Here is a 16,496-nt window from a genome sequence, read left to right on the forward strand (position 1 = left end):
ATGGATGGAATAATTTTGTTTCAGTTTATACATGTGCATTTTTTTGTTTTTGATTGTAGTTAATTTGTTTTCCAGCTTATATGGCATGTTTTGTCTCTGGTATGACCCATAGTAACATTACATTATTTAGCACCCCTGCAGTGAGCAAAATAATATGCCACAATCTCATTGTTATATAGAATAAAGTTTTCTCAAATGCTTCCTGTGTTCAACTATTCCACATAATGTGAATTTTCAAATGAGATGAGTTAAGCTTTATTTCAGTGTCCCATTTGAACATTTATGCTTTACACAGAACTTTGTATTAATATCATTTAACTTTTAGCTTAACTCACAGGTTTAAAAAAATGTTTTTGTTAGGTTTTGGTAAAGTTTTGAAAAGTATTACAGTAACCCTACATACTAAAAGGTAGGAAGACAGTATCTCCAACACTGGCAGCAAAGTTGTCTATAAATGTGACAGACATTGGTTTGGTCAAACCTGGTTATGTTACAGGTTGAAATATGAACATTATATCACACTATATGACGTTACAATCTCATCAAATTATTATATGTTATCAAAGTATTATAAACAATAATAATAATGACAATAAACATTACCTGGTTTGCAGGGAGTGTTTTAAGGATTTTGTTTGCATATTTTACTATACTACTTGATAACACAGGCCCATTGTAGATTGTTTGGGGTTTTTTTTCCTCTTTCATTTTCTTTTTTTAAGACCAGCCCTATTACTGCAGAATATTATTTCCTTCCTATGGGTACTGGAAATACACAAATAAAGTGTTCTGTGTTCCTACTTTTTATGTAATTTGTGTCTTTAAAAAAAAAGTTTAAAGAGTTTAAAATGTATAACATATTTTATTTAATGAATGAATCATAATTCCTGTTTATTAACAGATACATTAGTACATCATACAATCATATGTAACATATACTGTAACATTTTGTACTGTGACAAGGTTTGTCATGAAAGAAAAGTGTAGTCTAAACACTTTATTTGTCTACTTTTATGATTTAAATTTCACAAGTGAATATGAAGATAAAACCAGTCTTTTTATCTTACCTTAATTTTACCTAAATAATAGTCTTGGACCCTTTTCAGTATCATGATATTTCACAATTTTTAGTGTCTGGCACTCAAATACATTTTTTAATTAACACAAACAAATTTACTAATAACTTAACTGAAGCATGCGGCATGCTGTCAAAAAAACTTCTATCCCATGATTTCCATCGTCACTCAAGGGGTCGATCTGCCTCAAGTCAGCTGTCAACTGCTGGTGATGGTAAGAACGATGTCTGAAGTGCACTGGACTGAGCGGTCTGTGATGCTGAGGAAGTTGCAACATTCCAACAGTCCACAGCTGCAGCGGGGAGTGATTTTCCATTGTCCTTAAGCTGTGATGGTTCCACTGATTTACAAATTCATCCACAGATCTGTTAATTCTTGGAAGATATACATGGTGAAGAGCCCTAATATGAAATGGATCAGTGCTATCTAAAATCCCAACATTTTCCATAAAGAGGAAAAGGTCTTTAAAGTATGCTGACACAACTCTGTTTAGTTCACCCCACAATCTTTCAATTCTTTGATTATGCACACTTCGTCCAACCATAAAGCTTCCTCTGTTTGGCCCTCGATGTTCAATCATAAACCGTGCAATATCAATATTCTCACTTCCAGCATCACCCCTGACACGTTGTGGGAGGCCAAAGAGATCAACGGCACTTTGGAAAAGTTGCATAGCAGTTGATGCTCTGTTATCTGTGCAGCATCTCATGTAGGTAATGCAGCGACTGTAGCCGTCAACTCCTCCATGAAACACAAACCCCCAAGGATTTAACTTATGGTTTGTGTCAATATGCCTGGAATAAGAAGAAATATATTATTATTATGACACTAGATGTACATTAAAATAAAGGTCTATGACTTTGACATTGTACTTCTGTCATGTAACCTATTTCTGGAGATAAACAATATTTTAAACCCAGACATTATACAACATTGTTTATTAAAACACAAACAAAATATTATATTACTACAATGCAGGAAGTAATAATTAACATTAATCAAATTTAAGACGTGAAAAAAGGCATACCACACTTGATTTGGGACAGTGACATTGTAGACCCTCCGCTGAATTGCTCTCCGTCCTCTCAAAGCTCTTCCCACTGGATCAACTATTCTTAAACGTTCTCGCACTCGCCACCGCTGAACTCTGATTCCTCTTCCTCTCAAACTACCACTAATGTAGGATTCTCCTGAGCCAGGGGTATGTGTAAGAATCTCAGTAATGAGATGATCAAGATCCACATTTGAAATATTATTAAAATTTCCATAGTCCACTAAACCAGTTGTATCCTGTGGTTGTACAGTGTTCGAACATTTACTGACAACATTTGAGATATGGCCATCCAACTAAAACCCAAGTCTCGCATGTCAGTCAGCTGAGTAGCTGGTATGTTGTATGTTAACTTAATATGTTAACTTCTTTCCTATTTCTTGCATTCATTATCTTGTTTGCCATCTCTTGACTCTTTCAAGTGCAATACACATTATGAATGAATTTGTTTCCATTTTTATCACTTACCTTGGCCTTCCTCTTTGAGATGTAGAATGATATAATGAGCCCATAACATGTGCTTCAGCTTCTGCTCGAAGTGTTAGCTCAGTTGACATCTCCATCAGTGATTGATAAATTCCCTCAAGAAGTGTGCATAATCTTCTCCCAGAAACATTTTGTTCAACATTATTCATGAGCACTAGAAATGTTGCAATAATGAAAACGTGTTCTTCAAGGTGACGTAGTATAAATTCCAAATTATTTCTACCATTTGCGATTTGAACAGCTGTCGCAAAACAGTTGTCAAGCTCTAAAAAGTACTGAAATAGTTCAGCTGATGCCATTTTGTAAAGGCAGAGAATTCAGAAACACATCATCTCTAAAAATGAGGTTCATACATTCTATATATTCAAGCTTCATTCTATATATTCAAAAGATCATTCTATATATTCAAGCTTCATTCTATATATTCAAAAGATCATTCTATATATTCAGGTTTCATTCTATATATTCAGGTTTCATTCTATATATTCAAGTTTCATTCTATATATTCAAAAGATCATTCTATATATTCAAGCTTCATTCTATATATTCAAGTTTCATTCTATATATTCAAAAGATCATTCTATATATTCAAGCTTCATTCTATATATTCAAGTTTCATTCTATATATTCAAAAGATCATTCTATATATTCAAGCTTCATTCTATATATTCAAAAGATCATTCTATATATTCAAGTTTCATTCTATATATTCAAGTTTCATTCTATATATTCAAGCTTCATTCTATATATTCAAAAGATCATTCTATATATTCAAGTTTCATTCTATATATTCAAGCTTCATTCTATATATTCAAAAGATCATTCTATATATTCAAGTTTCATTCTATATATTCAAAAGATCATTCTATATATTCAAAAGATCATTCTATATATTCAAGTTTCATTCTATATATTCAAAAGATCATTCTATATATTCAAAAGATCATTCTATATATTCAAGTTTCATTCTATATATTCAAAAGATCATTCTATATATTCAAAAGATCATTCTATATATTCAAGTTTCATTCTATATATTCAAAAGATCATTCTATATATTCAAAAGATCATTCTATATATTCAAGCTTCATTCTATATATTCAGACTTTGGTTGGAATATATATATAATATTTTCCTAAAGGGCATGCCATAGTATATATACATACATATATATATATATATATATATATATAGATAGATAGATAGATAGATAGATGGATGCTGCACAGGTACATGCGTCAGTGCAACACCGACTGACTGCAGTACTGCCAAAGGGAACACGGGGTCATCTGGTTCAGCAAAGGCCTCTGTGATACTGACAGGCATATATACAATATATATATATATATACACACACACATATATATATATATATATATATATATATATATATATATATATATATATATACACACACATACATATATATATATATATATATATATACATATATATATATATATATATATATATATATATGTATATATATATATATATATATATATGTATATATATATATATATATATATATGTATGTGTGTGTATATATATATATATATATATATATATATATATATATATATGTGTGTGTATATATATATGTGTGTGTGTATATATATATATATATATATATATATATATATATATATATATATATATATAAAAAACATTTAGCCAGTAATACAACTTTAGACAACTTAACCATTTAGATTTGCTTGAATTAATTTCTGTATTCTAGACATTGATTGATTGATCCACAGTGATGTAGGAGAATGCTCTGTTTTACTGATGTTGGACCTGGCCTCTGCCTTTTTTTTTTTTTTTTTTTACATTAAACTCAATAGGCTGAAAAACATTACATAAGAGTTCTAAATGTATTCACATCCCATTGACTGATGATTTATTTACCTATTTTTATATAGTGTATCTTTTCTGGATATTTTGTTAATATTATGTCTCCCTCAATTAAAATGACTTTTCAGCTATTTTCTTCACCTTTCTGTGTCTGCTTTTAAATACAGTTCCTCTTCTCATGCCTACAAAGTGCCCCAAGGTTCTGTTTTGGGGCTCATATTGTTTCTTTAAAATCTGCTCTTTACCTCTTCAGATTATTTTGAACACTTTTAAGGACATTTCACTGCATGTCTTTTTTTCTCCCCATTAAATTCAGGTTCTGCTTTTGACTTACAGAGCAATTCATGGACATACACACAGATCAGTGAAGTTTCACATCTTTACATCTCCAGCAGGGCCCTGAGGTTATGTGATCAGGGCTTGCTGGCTGTGAACCAAAGGAGACAGAGCTTTTGTAACAGTGGCCCCCAGACTCAGAAACACTCACCCACTGAACCTTAGAACTGTGGACTTGGTGGTCTCTTTTAAAAAGCAGATAAAAACTCATCTTTTTTACCTTGTTCCGATTACCTTTTTAAAAAATGTTTTTTGCTTTTTGGTTGTGAAGCACAAGTGTGTTATATAAATAACATTTTACTTAGTTACTTTAGATTGATTTGCTGAAGGGACACAAGTGCTTAAACACAAGTCTACTTTGAGTTGCCCAAAAAGTAGCTATAAACTGATAATAATAATAATAATAATAATAATACTGATGAAAAAATAAGGACCCACACAACATGAGATGAAAGCCAAAGCACATGTTTGTATTGGAGTGTGCTTGCGTGTAAGTGGATATGAGAGAACTGGACACCATCAAGCAGTCAGTAGAAACAGTAAGTGACTGCAGGAAAGTGTATAAAGAGAGAAAGAGGATGTGTGGTGAGTGTTAAAGGTGTTACATACAACATTCAGAAGCCTTGAATGTCACAGTGGATCACCTGCATGTCAAAGCATGACAAAACACCTTTCCTTTGTGTTTCATTTACAAGGTGAAAACAAGAAAAGGAAAAAAAGTCTAGTCACAACCATTAGCCTGATCCTACTATGTAAAATGCATTAAATGGCCAGGAGAAGCTAGAGTAAGATGACACATCTTTGTCTTGACAGTATTTGCTATTGTTTTGATACTCTCCTCTGTTGTGTTTCACCATTATGTGTGGTCTGCTTGTATGTGTCTGCTTCACGAAGCAGAGGAAATGTACACAGTGAAACTGAGCAAAGAGCAAACCAGCAGTTGACATGCTCAAACTAAATGAAACAAGTGCATATACCAGATTTCTTGAACAACATAAGCACTGACTGTGATACTCTGCTAATGCAACATTATTCCATTACAGTTAGGTGACAAAGAAAATGCACCTGTAACATAGGTTGTATGTTACAGGTGGGGAGCCATCTAGCCTACTCTACTCCCCCCAAGACCAGCCAACCTGTGGACCACGTTGAAGCACCGGGTGAATCAGGCGTTGGTATCTTTCATGTGGTGGAGTCACTGCACTGGGGCATGATCTGAACAATGGGTGAATGGGCGTCCCAGGAGATAATTATGAAGAAAGTCAACTTCCCACTGGATTGCCAGGCACTCTTTTTTTTACAGTGCTGTACCTGGTTTAATGCTCCAACAGTTTCTTGATGATATACACCAGTTAAGGGGATTGACCCCCCCTTTACCGCTGAGACAAAACAGCCCCCTGCACCTCTGCTTGAAGCATCAGCCTGCACGATAAAAGTGAGTGAAAAGTCATGAGTGTGGAGCTACACAAAACTATAGGGCTACACAAAGCGTTGTGTGACTTTTCTATTGCATAGAAAGGCATAGCACCCAATTCCATCAGCCAGGGATGAGTCTCAAAATGCTGCTCTATGACTTGGGCAGGGGCAAGAATATATCTGCAAAACACTGTTGCACTGCACCAACATCTGCTCTCTGGGCTGGAGTGAGGTAGCCATCACAGTGGCGTGAGGATGAAATGGGTGAATGGGCACGTCAGGCCGTAACCCATCTCAGTCCTTAACCAGGCTGACCAGAGAAGCAGATTCAGCCTCCCTCTAGGCTTTTAAGAAGATGAGGTGATATCTTTGTTGCTCCAACTCTGTCCCACTGCACCATTTCATAGTCAACACTTGCTGTGTGACCACCAGAGATGGGCAGTAACGCGTTACTTGTACTTGTAACGCGTTTTTTCAAGTAACGAGTAAAGTAAGGGATTACTATTGCAAAAACGGTAATTAGATTACCGTTACTTTCCCGTAGGAACGCTGCGTTACTGCGTTACTAAAACCGTGATTTTTTTGCGAGAATGTCTCACGACAGTGACGTAAGCGAGTGCGCCGTTAGTGACAACAGCTGTGTGCAGATCAACAATGGATCACATATCGATTGTGGGAGAGAGTATGAGCGTGCAGCGTGGAAGTACTGACCTTACTTTGAGTTTGATTCCATAAAAAGTGACAAAAACATTAGCGTCCATCGTGCGTGGGAAGAAAACTTATTTTTACAGCGAAAAAAACCCCTAAACTTCCAAGCAAAACACCGAGTGCGCAACGACGTAATGGGAAACTCACACAGACACTGCCGTATCCTTCCACTGACCGCTGCACACCTGCACCAGGGTAAACCTCCGCCTACCCCAGTCCTGCTTTACAGGTGAAAATAGAGCAACAGGACCGCTGAGTCTTTGACTTTATTCATGTTCTGCTGTGTTTTACTTGCATCTATTTGAAAGAGTGAGTGTAAACACAAAAAATATTTTATTTTATGTGCTGGAATGTGCAGAAAATAGGTTTAAATGTTAAACTCATTTATTCAACTCAGAGAATGTTGCATATAATTCAATTTTTGCTTGATGCATAAAGTTAAAAGATTAAAACTAATAAAACAAGTTAAAAAAAAGAGACTTTTCCATTTGATTACATTTTGTATGATGGATTATGTAGAAAAAGTAGAATTGGACTGAAAGATATCGCTTTATCACCTGTTCAGGTTGTAAATCGTGTTTTTAAAAAGTAACTAAGTAACTAAGTAATTAATTACTTTTGAAAATAAGTAATCAGTAAAGTAACGGGATTACTTTTTGGGGAAGTAATCAGTAATTAGTTACTGATTACTTTTTTCAAGTAACTTGACCAACACTGGTGACCACCAAGGGTCTTTGCCACTTGGCGAGTAATTGAGCTGGATGAAAGGAGCGGTGAAATTTGCTTGAGTGTAGCCCCTACAGGTCCTGCTAACATTCCTGGGCCTGTAGCAAATTCTGGACCAGCTTTGTTCTCAGGTCCAGAATGCACTGGATTTTATTCTTACCTGGGCTTGGACCTTCCTGCCAATTGTCTTTCATTAGTTCCAACAGCCCCCCTACAGCTTTCTGCTGAACCGCAACTCAGAGAGTGAAACTCCTGTTGAAGTCTAGGGCACCTCTTGCACTGCAAACATAGAGGGTCCAGCCAGCAATCCCAAATGCTTCATCCTCATGAACCATGGACTTTCAAGTCTTCAGCTCAGCAGCTCCACCCACCTATCAGTCTAGACGGTGGTTCAAACAGATTTAATGCCCAGCAATTCATACGATTCTTTTAGTGTGCAAAATATGGATGAGGTTCCCTGGTCATACAGTATCTCTTTTGGAATGCCGACTCAGGAGATGACCTAAAACGGCACTTGCGCAGTACTTGTTGCACAGCGCCATTGCCTCGAGATATCAAGTTGCATAGATCATCAGAAGTAATACAAAGCAATATCCCCATGAACTCTGGTTAAATGGCCCAATGAAGTCCATGTCAATGTGTTGAAATGGGACCACCATCAGTGGTAACACAACAGTGCTCTTGGAATGGCTGGCTGCTCACCAGCTGACATTCTGGGCAGGATATGCACAACTGGCACACATCCTACTAGATGCACTGCATCGCCACTCTCCTACAACTGAAACAGACCACACTCTGTCACAACATGCTTTTTCAAGTCTAGGGCTTCATGCCCTTATTAGGTCATAAATACAACCTTATAAATACTACAAGTAACACATGACATATTACACTGTCATTATTTGGTTAGGGATTAACACCCTCTCCAAACAAACTGTATGAGTATGAAAAATTAAATGCACCACTAATGCTTGAATAGGAATTAAGATTGTAAATAATGTTAAAGTTAATGACAGTACAGTTAGAAAAAAAAAACTAAACAAGAATATCTTGTTTGGAAGGAAAAAAGGGAAAAGCCTATTATCTCTGAAAAGCACTTAGGTTTGGTAAGTTTATTCTGAACAAACCACAACACTTCTTGAACACTGTCCCTGGACAGATAAGAGAAAAATTGAGATATTGGGGCATAATACACAGGAACTTTGTTTGGTGGAAAGCAAACACAGCATGTCCGCATAAACACCTCATACCAACTGTCAAACATAGTGGCGGGAGGGTGAAAACAAAACCAGGAGACTGATTCTTCAGAAAGGAAAGAACTGTTACAGATAAGACGATGGAGAAGAAGAATTGTTTAAACTAGAGGACCTCGAGTCTGCTGACAAAAACTGAACAACTATTGTTTTGCTGCACTAGTCTCAACTGGATTTCTTTTCACCATTACATTCCTGACAAGATGCACTTGAAGATTTCACAAACATTTTTACTTATATTTGAGAAAAAAAAAGGAATATCTAACTTCAAACTAATCCCACGAATTTCCTATCAAGCAAATTGCATGCAATAAATAATCGAAAACCTACGTTATATAACCCAATATCATGGTGGTGAAGGCCATAATGCGATTCACATGATTTCTTTGACTCCTTTGCTTTTTTCTCCTAGGCTTAACTTGCCGTGCATTCCCAGAGCTTCCATATACAACCAAATCATCCATACACGGCCCACTCTTTTCCTGAACTTACAAAAAACACATTGTACCTCCATATATTGTGAAATTGATCAAATTCAGTGATTATCACCTGTAGAGGATTAAAGATCCTTCAATGTTCGGATTCCTAAAAGAGTTAAGTAACAAGATGTGTAAAAATGACCTTCAAGACTTTATGAATGAAACTGCTGTCAAGAAAGAGCGATTTGTACCGCATCATAGCAAAGACACATACTTTTTTTTTTTTACTCTTTTGGGTTAAGGGTTTATGCTGGAAGATTTGTAAGAACTGATGTGTGACATGGCTTTTAATAGATTTAGCTCCACATAATTCAGCAAAGCTGTGCAAAGACACCATTTCTTTTTTGAGAACTTGAATGGTGCCAAGTTTGACTTCTTTCCCATTTTACTTCACAGCTGGTACAACAGAGAATGCTTATTTTTCTCAGTGGAATGTAGTTGACTCATGTAATGCACAAAGATGCCATCAAAGCCTGTTTGGTTGGGATTCAAAGGGATAGACAGACCCCCCATGGGAAGCGAAGTCATATGGGAGAAAAGTTAGGCAGCGCCTTTGAAGCCTGAGTAAATGAGGCGCTTTTGCTCATCTGGGGAGTGGAAGAGGGAATCGGCAAGAGGATGCCTGTGATGCAGACAGACATACCTGAAGATGGATCATTTTATAGCAAGGACAAGTGCCATGTCACTTTAACAGCTTCTAGATCCAACAACTCCTGTAGACTCTGAGGTGCAGAGGTGAAGTGAATTGTGCAGCCGCAGTAGTTTGAGTGAATAGTTTCATGTTCTTTCAAGCAACATTAAATCAAGAACAAGCGAAACAGAAAGCAAAACGGTGCAAGCGGTGAAATATATCTATATTGCTGTACAGATTTTCTGATTTGACAATCTCTAACATTTCTTTTTAAAATCCCCATTCCAATGTAAAACTGGAAATGTTACCCATTGGTTGTAATGTATTACTATGGCATTCCACATACAATATTTTTCTTTGGGGCTGTCTAGGGCTGTGGTGTAAATTGGCACTTTGAACACCAGGGTGCATGGTAGAAAGCTGCATCTTCACAATAAAAATATGCTGGCCAGACAGCAAGCAGCTTTAGTGTTAATATAATGCCGCCGTGTGGGGATTTATCACCCTAATTAACTAATTTAATTCTTATCCCTACTTTTATTTTTTCATGTCTGTTTAAGTGCTATTTATGACACTATGTTTGCACTGAAGCACCGCAGCAATTTCCTAATATTGTAAACCTGCTCAACATTTGGCAATAAACCCCTTTCTGATTCTGATTCTGATTCTAATTGACTGACATTTAGACTTTTTTGTCACTGTTGAATTAAACCGCCTCTCTTCGTCATCTCATTACATTTTCACACAGACTGACATTTGTTTGACACCTTGTACATTTTGCACTTGGCAACTCTACTGTGATGTCAGTATGAAGAGTTCACACAGGTACTAAATTACTTACAGTTTTATAAAAGAAGCTGTGTTAGAGCTGCACATGACCTTTTAATATTCGGTTCTAACATAAAAGCTCATTTTGTGGCAGGAAGTCAAAACTTACACAAAGAAAGGTTCACTCTGATTAGGACTGTGAAATATTCAGACATACACAAAAAATGACACATTTCTGAAGCTGGTGAAAACAGATGTGGAACACAGCTCACCTGTTAATTAATCCGAGGCATATTGAAGCCTGGCTTTTCTAGAAAGTCTTTTGATCTGAGTTTGATTCATAATGAGACCGCTAATCTCGGGTTGCAAAGAATCGTAATATAGAATAATTAGTGACTTCAACAGAAAACATCACTTTACAAATTTACAAAACCATTTCAAATTCATAACAATATTTAGGCTTATGTCAACTAAATATTCAATTTACAGCAAAAACACTTTGTGTTCCCCACTTTTATTTTCGTGGATCTTTTCCAGTGGGACAAATTATCACTTCTTTTTTGTTGAGGGTATAAACTGCGAGATTTATAAGAACTGTTCAGCTCTATTCTATTTATACAGAGCTAAATCACAACAACAGTCGCTTCAAAGTACTTTTGTGTCTTGCATGGGTTTTACCACATTTACCTGCATACATTTCAGCAAAACTGTACCAAGATATGGATCTTCTCTAATGGGCTAAATTAGGACTTTCTCATATTACTCTGCTCGATGAGTTGTCTCTTTCCTTACACCAAATGTCACACGGCTGACATTTGGTGTAATTAATTCCAGTTGAGTTTTCTATTTCTGACCAAGCTGTGTCGAACGAAAGCAGGATGGTGCCATTTTATCACCTCTCACTAGCACCTCCTGTTTGAAAGGCAGAGCAGTAGGTTGGCAAACCACACTAAACTCTTTATGAGGGGCAATCTACAAAACTCAACCAAGGCTATGTTTGCATCTAGAAATGAGCTTTCATTTGAGACAATAAAGCCATTATAAAGATTATTTTCATTGGTGCTCATCGGAGGTAGACACTGCTGGGGCTATAAACCCAGTGTATGCCATAACCAATCCTTTAAGCCAGCGGTCCCCAACCTTTTTTGCGCCACGGACCAGTTTATGCCCGACAATATTTTCACGGACCGGCCTTTAAGGTGTCGCGGATAAATACAACAAAATAAAACTAGTACCGGTACCGAAAAAAAAAAAGATTTATTCATAACACACGTGAAAAGACCCAGGAAAACCGAGTTAACGATCAAAATGATAACAAAATAACGCTGAAAACCGATAAAAACCCTGAAAACCATACATTTCACACCTGAGCCTCAACTCTCGCGGCCCGGTACCAAACGACTCACAGACCAGTACCGGTCCAAGGCCCGGGGGTTGGGAACCGCTGCTTTAAGTCGTCACTGGCTAAAATAGCAGTTCGCAAATTCATCACGTAAACACTGGTTTTTAACACAAAGAGACAAGGAATACCCCCCAAAAGATTTATGGATATATAACCACAGGTGTTGGCAGTTAAGCTGCACCTGAAATAACTTGACTGAAACAAAAGGCTCAAATAATCAGATTACTAGTTAACAATTGAATGACAATGCCCGAGTTTCATGAAGCAAACCTATTGCTTAAATGAGCTTAAACCATGTTGTGATTACCCCAAATAAGCAAATAAATTAATAATAAATAAAGCAAAGGCAGAAATAAAGGACACAGGAGAAAGAGAGATGGAGGGCACCGGAAGAACATCAAGCTATCTAGAGTGGCTGAGCTGTAATTTACTTGAGAGACGACAAGCAGAAGTCCCAGACTGATAGCTTCTGGTTATGAGGGGGGTGGAACATCAGTTATCTGGTGGCTAAGTGACAGAGCGTGTTGATTGTACACAACACAGCCACAACTCTTCAAAGAGGAACGCCAGGTCTTAAATCAAAGAAAATCCCTGTCGTTTTTCTTTTGTCCTCCTTGGCAATCTATTTCTCTTTAATATTTCTTCACACACATACACTCCACCCCTGTATGTTGGCTTGTTTCACACTTTACAAATGATGAGACAAGAACTTTGGCCAGCTTTACTGCACGATGCATTTTTAAACTCCACATGAAATATGTACGATAAGACTGTCTACAACTCACGCCAGACTCAAGCTGCAGAATAATGACAGCGTTGTAAGCCGCATGAGCAAATAGGTAATGTGCACTTATTACAATTTAGTGTACGCTTTTTTCACATGACTACATTAACTTTCAGTCCTCCAGAAACGAGACTTTGAAAGACTTTTTTTGAATAAGCACTCACGAGTAAGCCACGATATCAAACAAAAGCCAGTGTTAACCCAACAGCTACATAGCAGCAGGCAGCAGCTCCCACAGCTGAAGGCTTGAATTGGGTTGTCAGTACAGACTTGAAGGAGCAGCAGAGGGCCTCAAGCAGCAATTATCAGACTGGCAGCTGCTGATAACTGCCACCAGACAAAACAGGACCGTGAAATATTACCCCTCTACTGTCAGCCCCCCCCCACACCATTTTCACATCGTCCAGTGCACAAAACCTTTGCTTCCACTCCTGGAGCAGACCGAGTAAATGTGCTCTCCCAGGCTTCCCTTTGATGTGACATCAACCTGCTTAAGCTCTGTCTTAATCCAAAATGTTGACAACAAAGTCCAGACATGTGAAGAACAAACGCTACCTTTTACAGTTGGTTTTAAAACCACGTCCAGCAAAGATTTAGACAGCTTTATGTAATTTAAAATGCCACAACAGCAGCAAAAAGGTGAGCTGTTCCAATACCATGCAGTGACACTTAATCATAAGCTCAATCATGAAAAAAACTTTTTTTAATTAAAAAAAATTATAAGCAATAACAAAGATCTAGAGACAGAAAGTCAGCATTTTGTTTTTGAGCGATCAAAACTAATACAGTCCTCATATTTTATGAAAGCAAAATAATGTGGATGGCACTGTGAATACTTAGGTGCTTTAGTTTAGAGATGAGATTATTATATACAAGTAAGTTAGATTTTAACGGTCTGTTGCTCATGGTGCTTGCACAATACTGCATGGGTACAGCTGAAACACACATCCACAATGCTGTAAAGCTGCCTAACCAATTCATTGCAAAATGCTAATACCTATAAAGAGTAGTCATTTTTTAAATCAATATGAGTCAATTTTGAAAAATGAACTTTGCCAGTATCTTCAAATCAGAAATGTTCACCTACTTCAAATTGCCCAATGTTCAGAACAAAAAAAGAGAGCATCATGCAGTAGAGCTGGCCAAAGTTTTTGTCACATCATTTGTAAAGTGTGAAACAAGCCAACATACAGGGGTGGAGTGTATGCGTGTGAAGAAATATTAAGGAGAAATAGATTGCCAAGGAGGGCAAAAGAAAAACGACAGGGATTTTCTTTGATTTAAGACCTGGCGTTCCAAAGTGTTAGGCTAGTGTTAATTCCAGTGACGGGAACTCTTAATGCTTCAGCATACCAAGACTTTTCATGCTCCCAACTTTGTTCGACCAGTTTGGGGATGGTCCCTTCCCATTCCAACCTGACTGCACATCAGTGCACAAAGCAAGGTCCATAAAGACAACGGTGAGCGAGTTTGGTCGCCTGCACAGACTCCTGACCTCAACCCAGAAGAATACCTTTGGGATTAAAATTAGAGTGGAGACTGCAAGTGAGGTCTTCTTGTTCAGCATCGGTGTCTGACCTCACAATTGCACTTCTGGAAAAATGGTAAACAAACATAAACACACTCCTAAACCTTGTGCACAGCCTTTCCAGAATAGTCGAAGCTGTTGTAGCTGCAAAAGATGGGCTGTGTCACAAGTTCGAAAATGTTGAGCAATGAAACAAACCAACAGAGGCCCAGGAGAGTGCAATCAAACAATGAGTTTATTAAAACACACGCAGGAGAAGAAGTATGCCACATCACGTCAGCACACGTCTCCTGCTAAGAATACACTTGAAAATGATTTTATAACATCAGGGTTAACGCCCCTTCTTGCGTCGATTACAGATCAAATACATCGATTACAGTAAAAGGTACAAAAACAGACACAGAAGTTCCTCTTTCTATAACACCTTCCATACATGGCAATAAATTTCAAGCCTAGATGGTCTCTAAGGGCTGGTCCTTTTCTTAACTGGTCTTCTGTCATCTGTTACTAAGTAAACTGAAATGCAGTTAGAATTTCGGGCCTTTGGCCTGGCAGGCTTCTGGATTATATGTGTGTTGTAAGCGTGTATGCTGTCTATCCTTCTCTGCTCCAAGTCACCTACACAATAGATTGAGAAGACATAGCGCTTCACAAAGCTTAAAACCTTCTTTAATAGACTGAGCATCAACACTGAATGAGCACAAACATGCAATGTGTATAAAATAATCATAGCTGCACCTGTAATAAAAAGGTTAACATGGTGGCAATAGCTTTAATAAACATCTTTAATGCAATATCAAGGCTGTAGGATATATTATTAATGCAATGTTAATAATGCAGGTTATATTCTAGCAGTAAAATAATTTCTGTATCTCCACAGCTGACATTATATTAAACCCTGTGGATTAAGAATGAGATGTCAGTCAAGTGAAGGCAGACGAGCAAACAGATTCAGCTTTTTTTTCCCTATTCAAACTAATATTTCTGTTGCTACTGTTGCACCCAAAACGTCTTCCTATTTTGTACTCTTTAATCCAGCGGTCCCCAACCCCCGGGCCTCGGACCGGTACTGGTCTGTGAGTCGTTTGGTACCGGGCCGCGAGAGTTGAGGCTCAGGTGTGAAATGTATGGTTTTCAGGGTTTTTATCGGTTTTCAGCGTTATTTTGTTATCATTTTGATCGTTAACTCGGTTTTCCTGGGTCTTTTCACGTGTGTTATGAATAAATCTTTTTTTTTTTTCGGTACCGGTACTAGTTTTATTTTGTTGTATTTATCCGCGACACATTAAAGGCCGGTCCGTGAAAGTATTGTCGGGCATAAACCGGTCCGTGGTGCAAAAAAAGGTTGGGGAACGCTGCTTTAATCCATTAATTCTAATAATTTAAAGTAAGACTTTAAATTAACTAACTAGCTATTCTAGTCAGCATATAATGTGTCTTCACTGAACTTTGACTCTCACTGCATTAAAGGGACTCCTTGAGAGTGCAGCTTGTTGGCGCCAGAACAAAGGATATCTTTGCTGTCTATAAGTGTGAGGTGCATTCATACTAAGTCTATGTTAGCGATGGTGCTGACAAAGGAATGCAGCTTTGACAGATAAAAGATAAGGAAACAAAAAACTTGAAAGGTATTCAAGTTAAAGGACCATATCAGCTGTTGATAGGCATGCCTTGCATATATACTGTATACCTAATTAGTAGTCAAAGTCACTATCAGAGAAAAAGAGCAGATCTTCCATCCAAACCAAATTCAGGAGAGTTGCTCTGACTCCAACAGTCATTATCCCTGGATTTGAAGTTAATTGAACAAAACTTTCCCTTATCTTTAATTTAAAATGAATTGGGTTAGAAGAACTAAAGGCACTGATAAGCTCTGAAGGTGACCTTTCCTTGTCCCATCACCAAAACCATCCTTTCTTTCTTTCTGCCCACTGTATGACTTTGGAACAGTGATAGGAACAAATATTCTGAGCAGCAAGCTGTTCTCCAGTAGATATT

This window comes from Diplotaxodon limnothrissa, linkage group LG13, assembly GCF_057381915.1.
Source record: "Diplotaxodon limnothrissa isolate DT_005_m linkage group LG13, D_limnothrissa_male_GT1.1, whole genome shotgun sequence".
Classification (NCBI taxonomy): Eukaryota; Metazoa; Chordata; class Actinopteri; order Cichliformes; family Cichlidae; genus Diplotaxodon; species Diplotaxodon limnothrissa.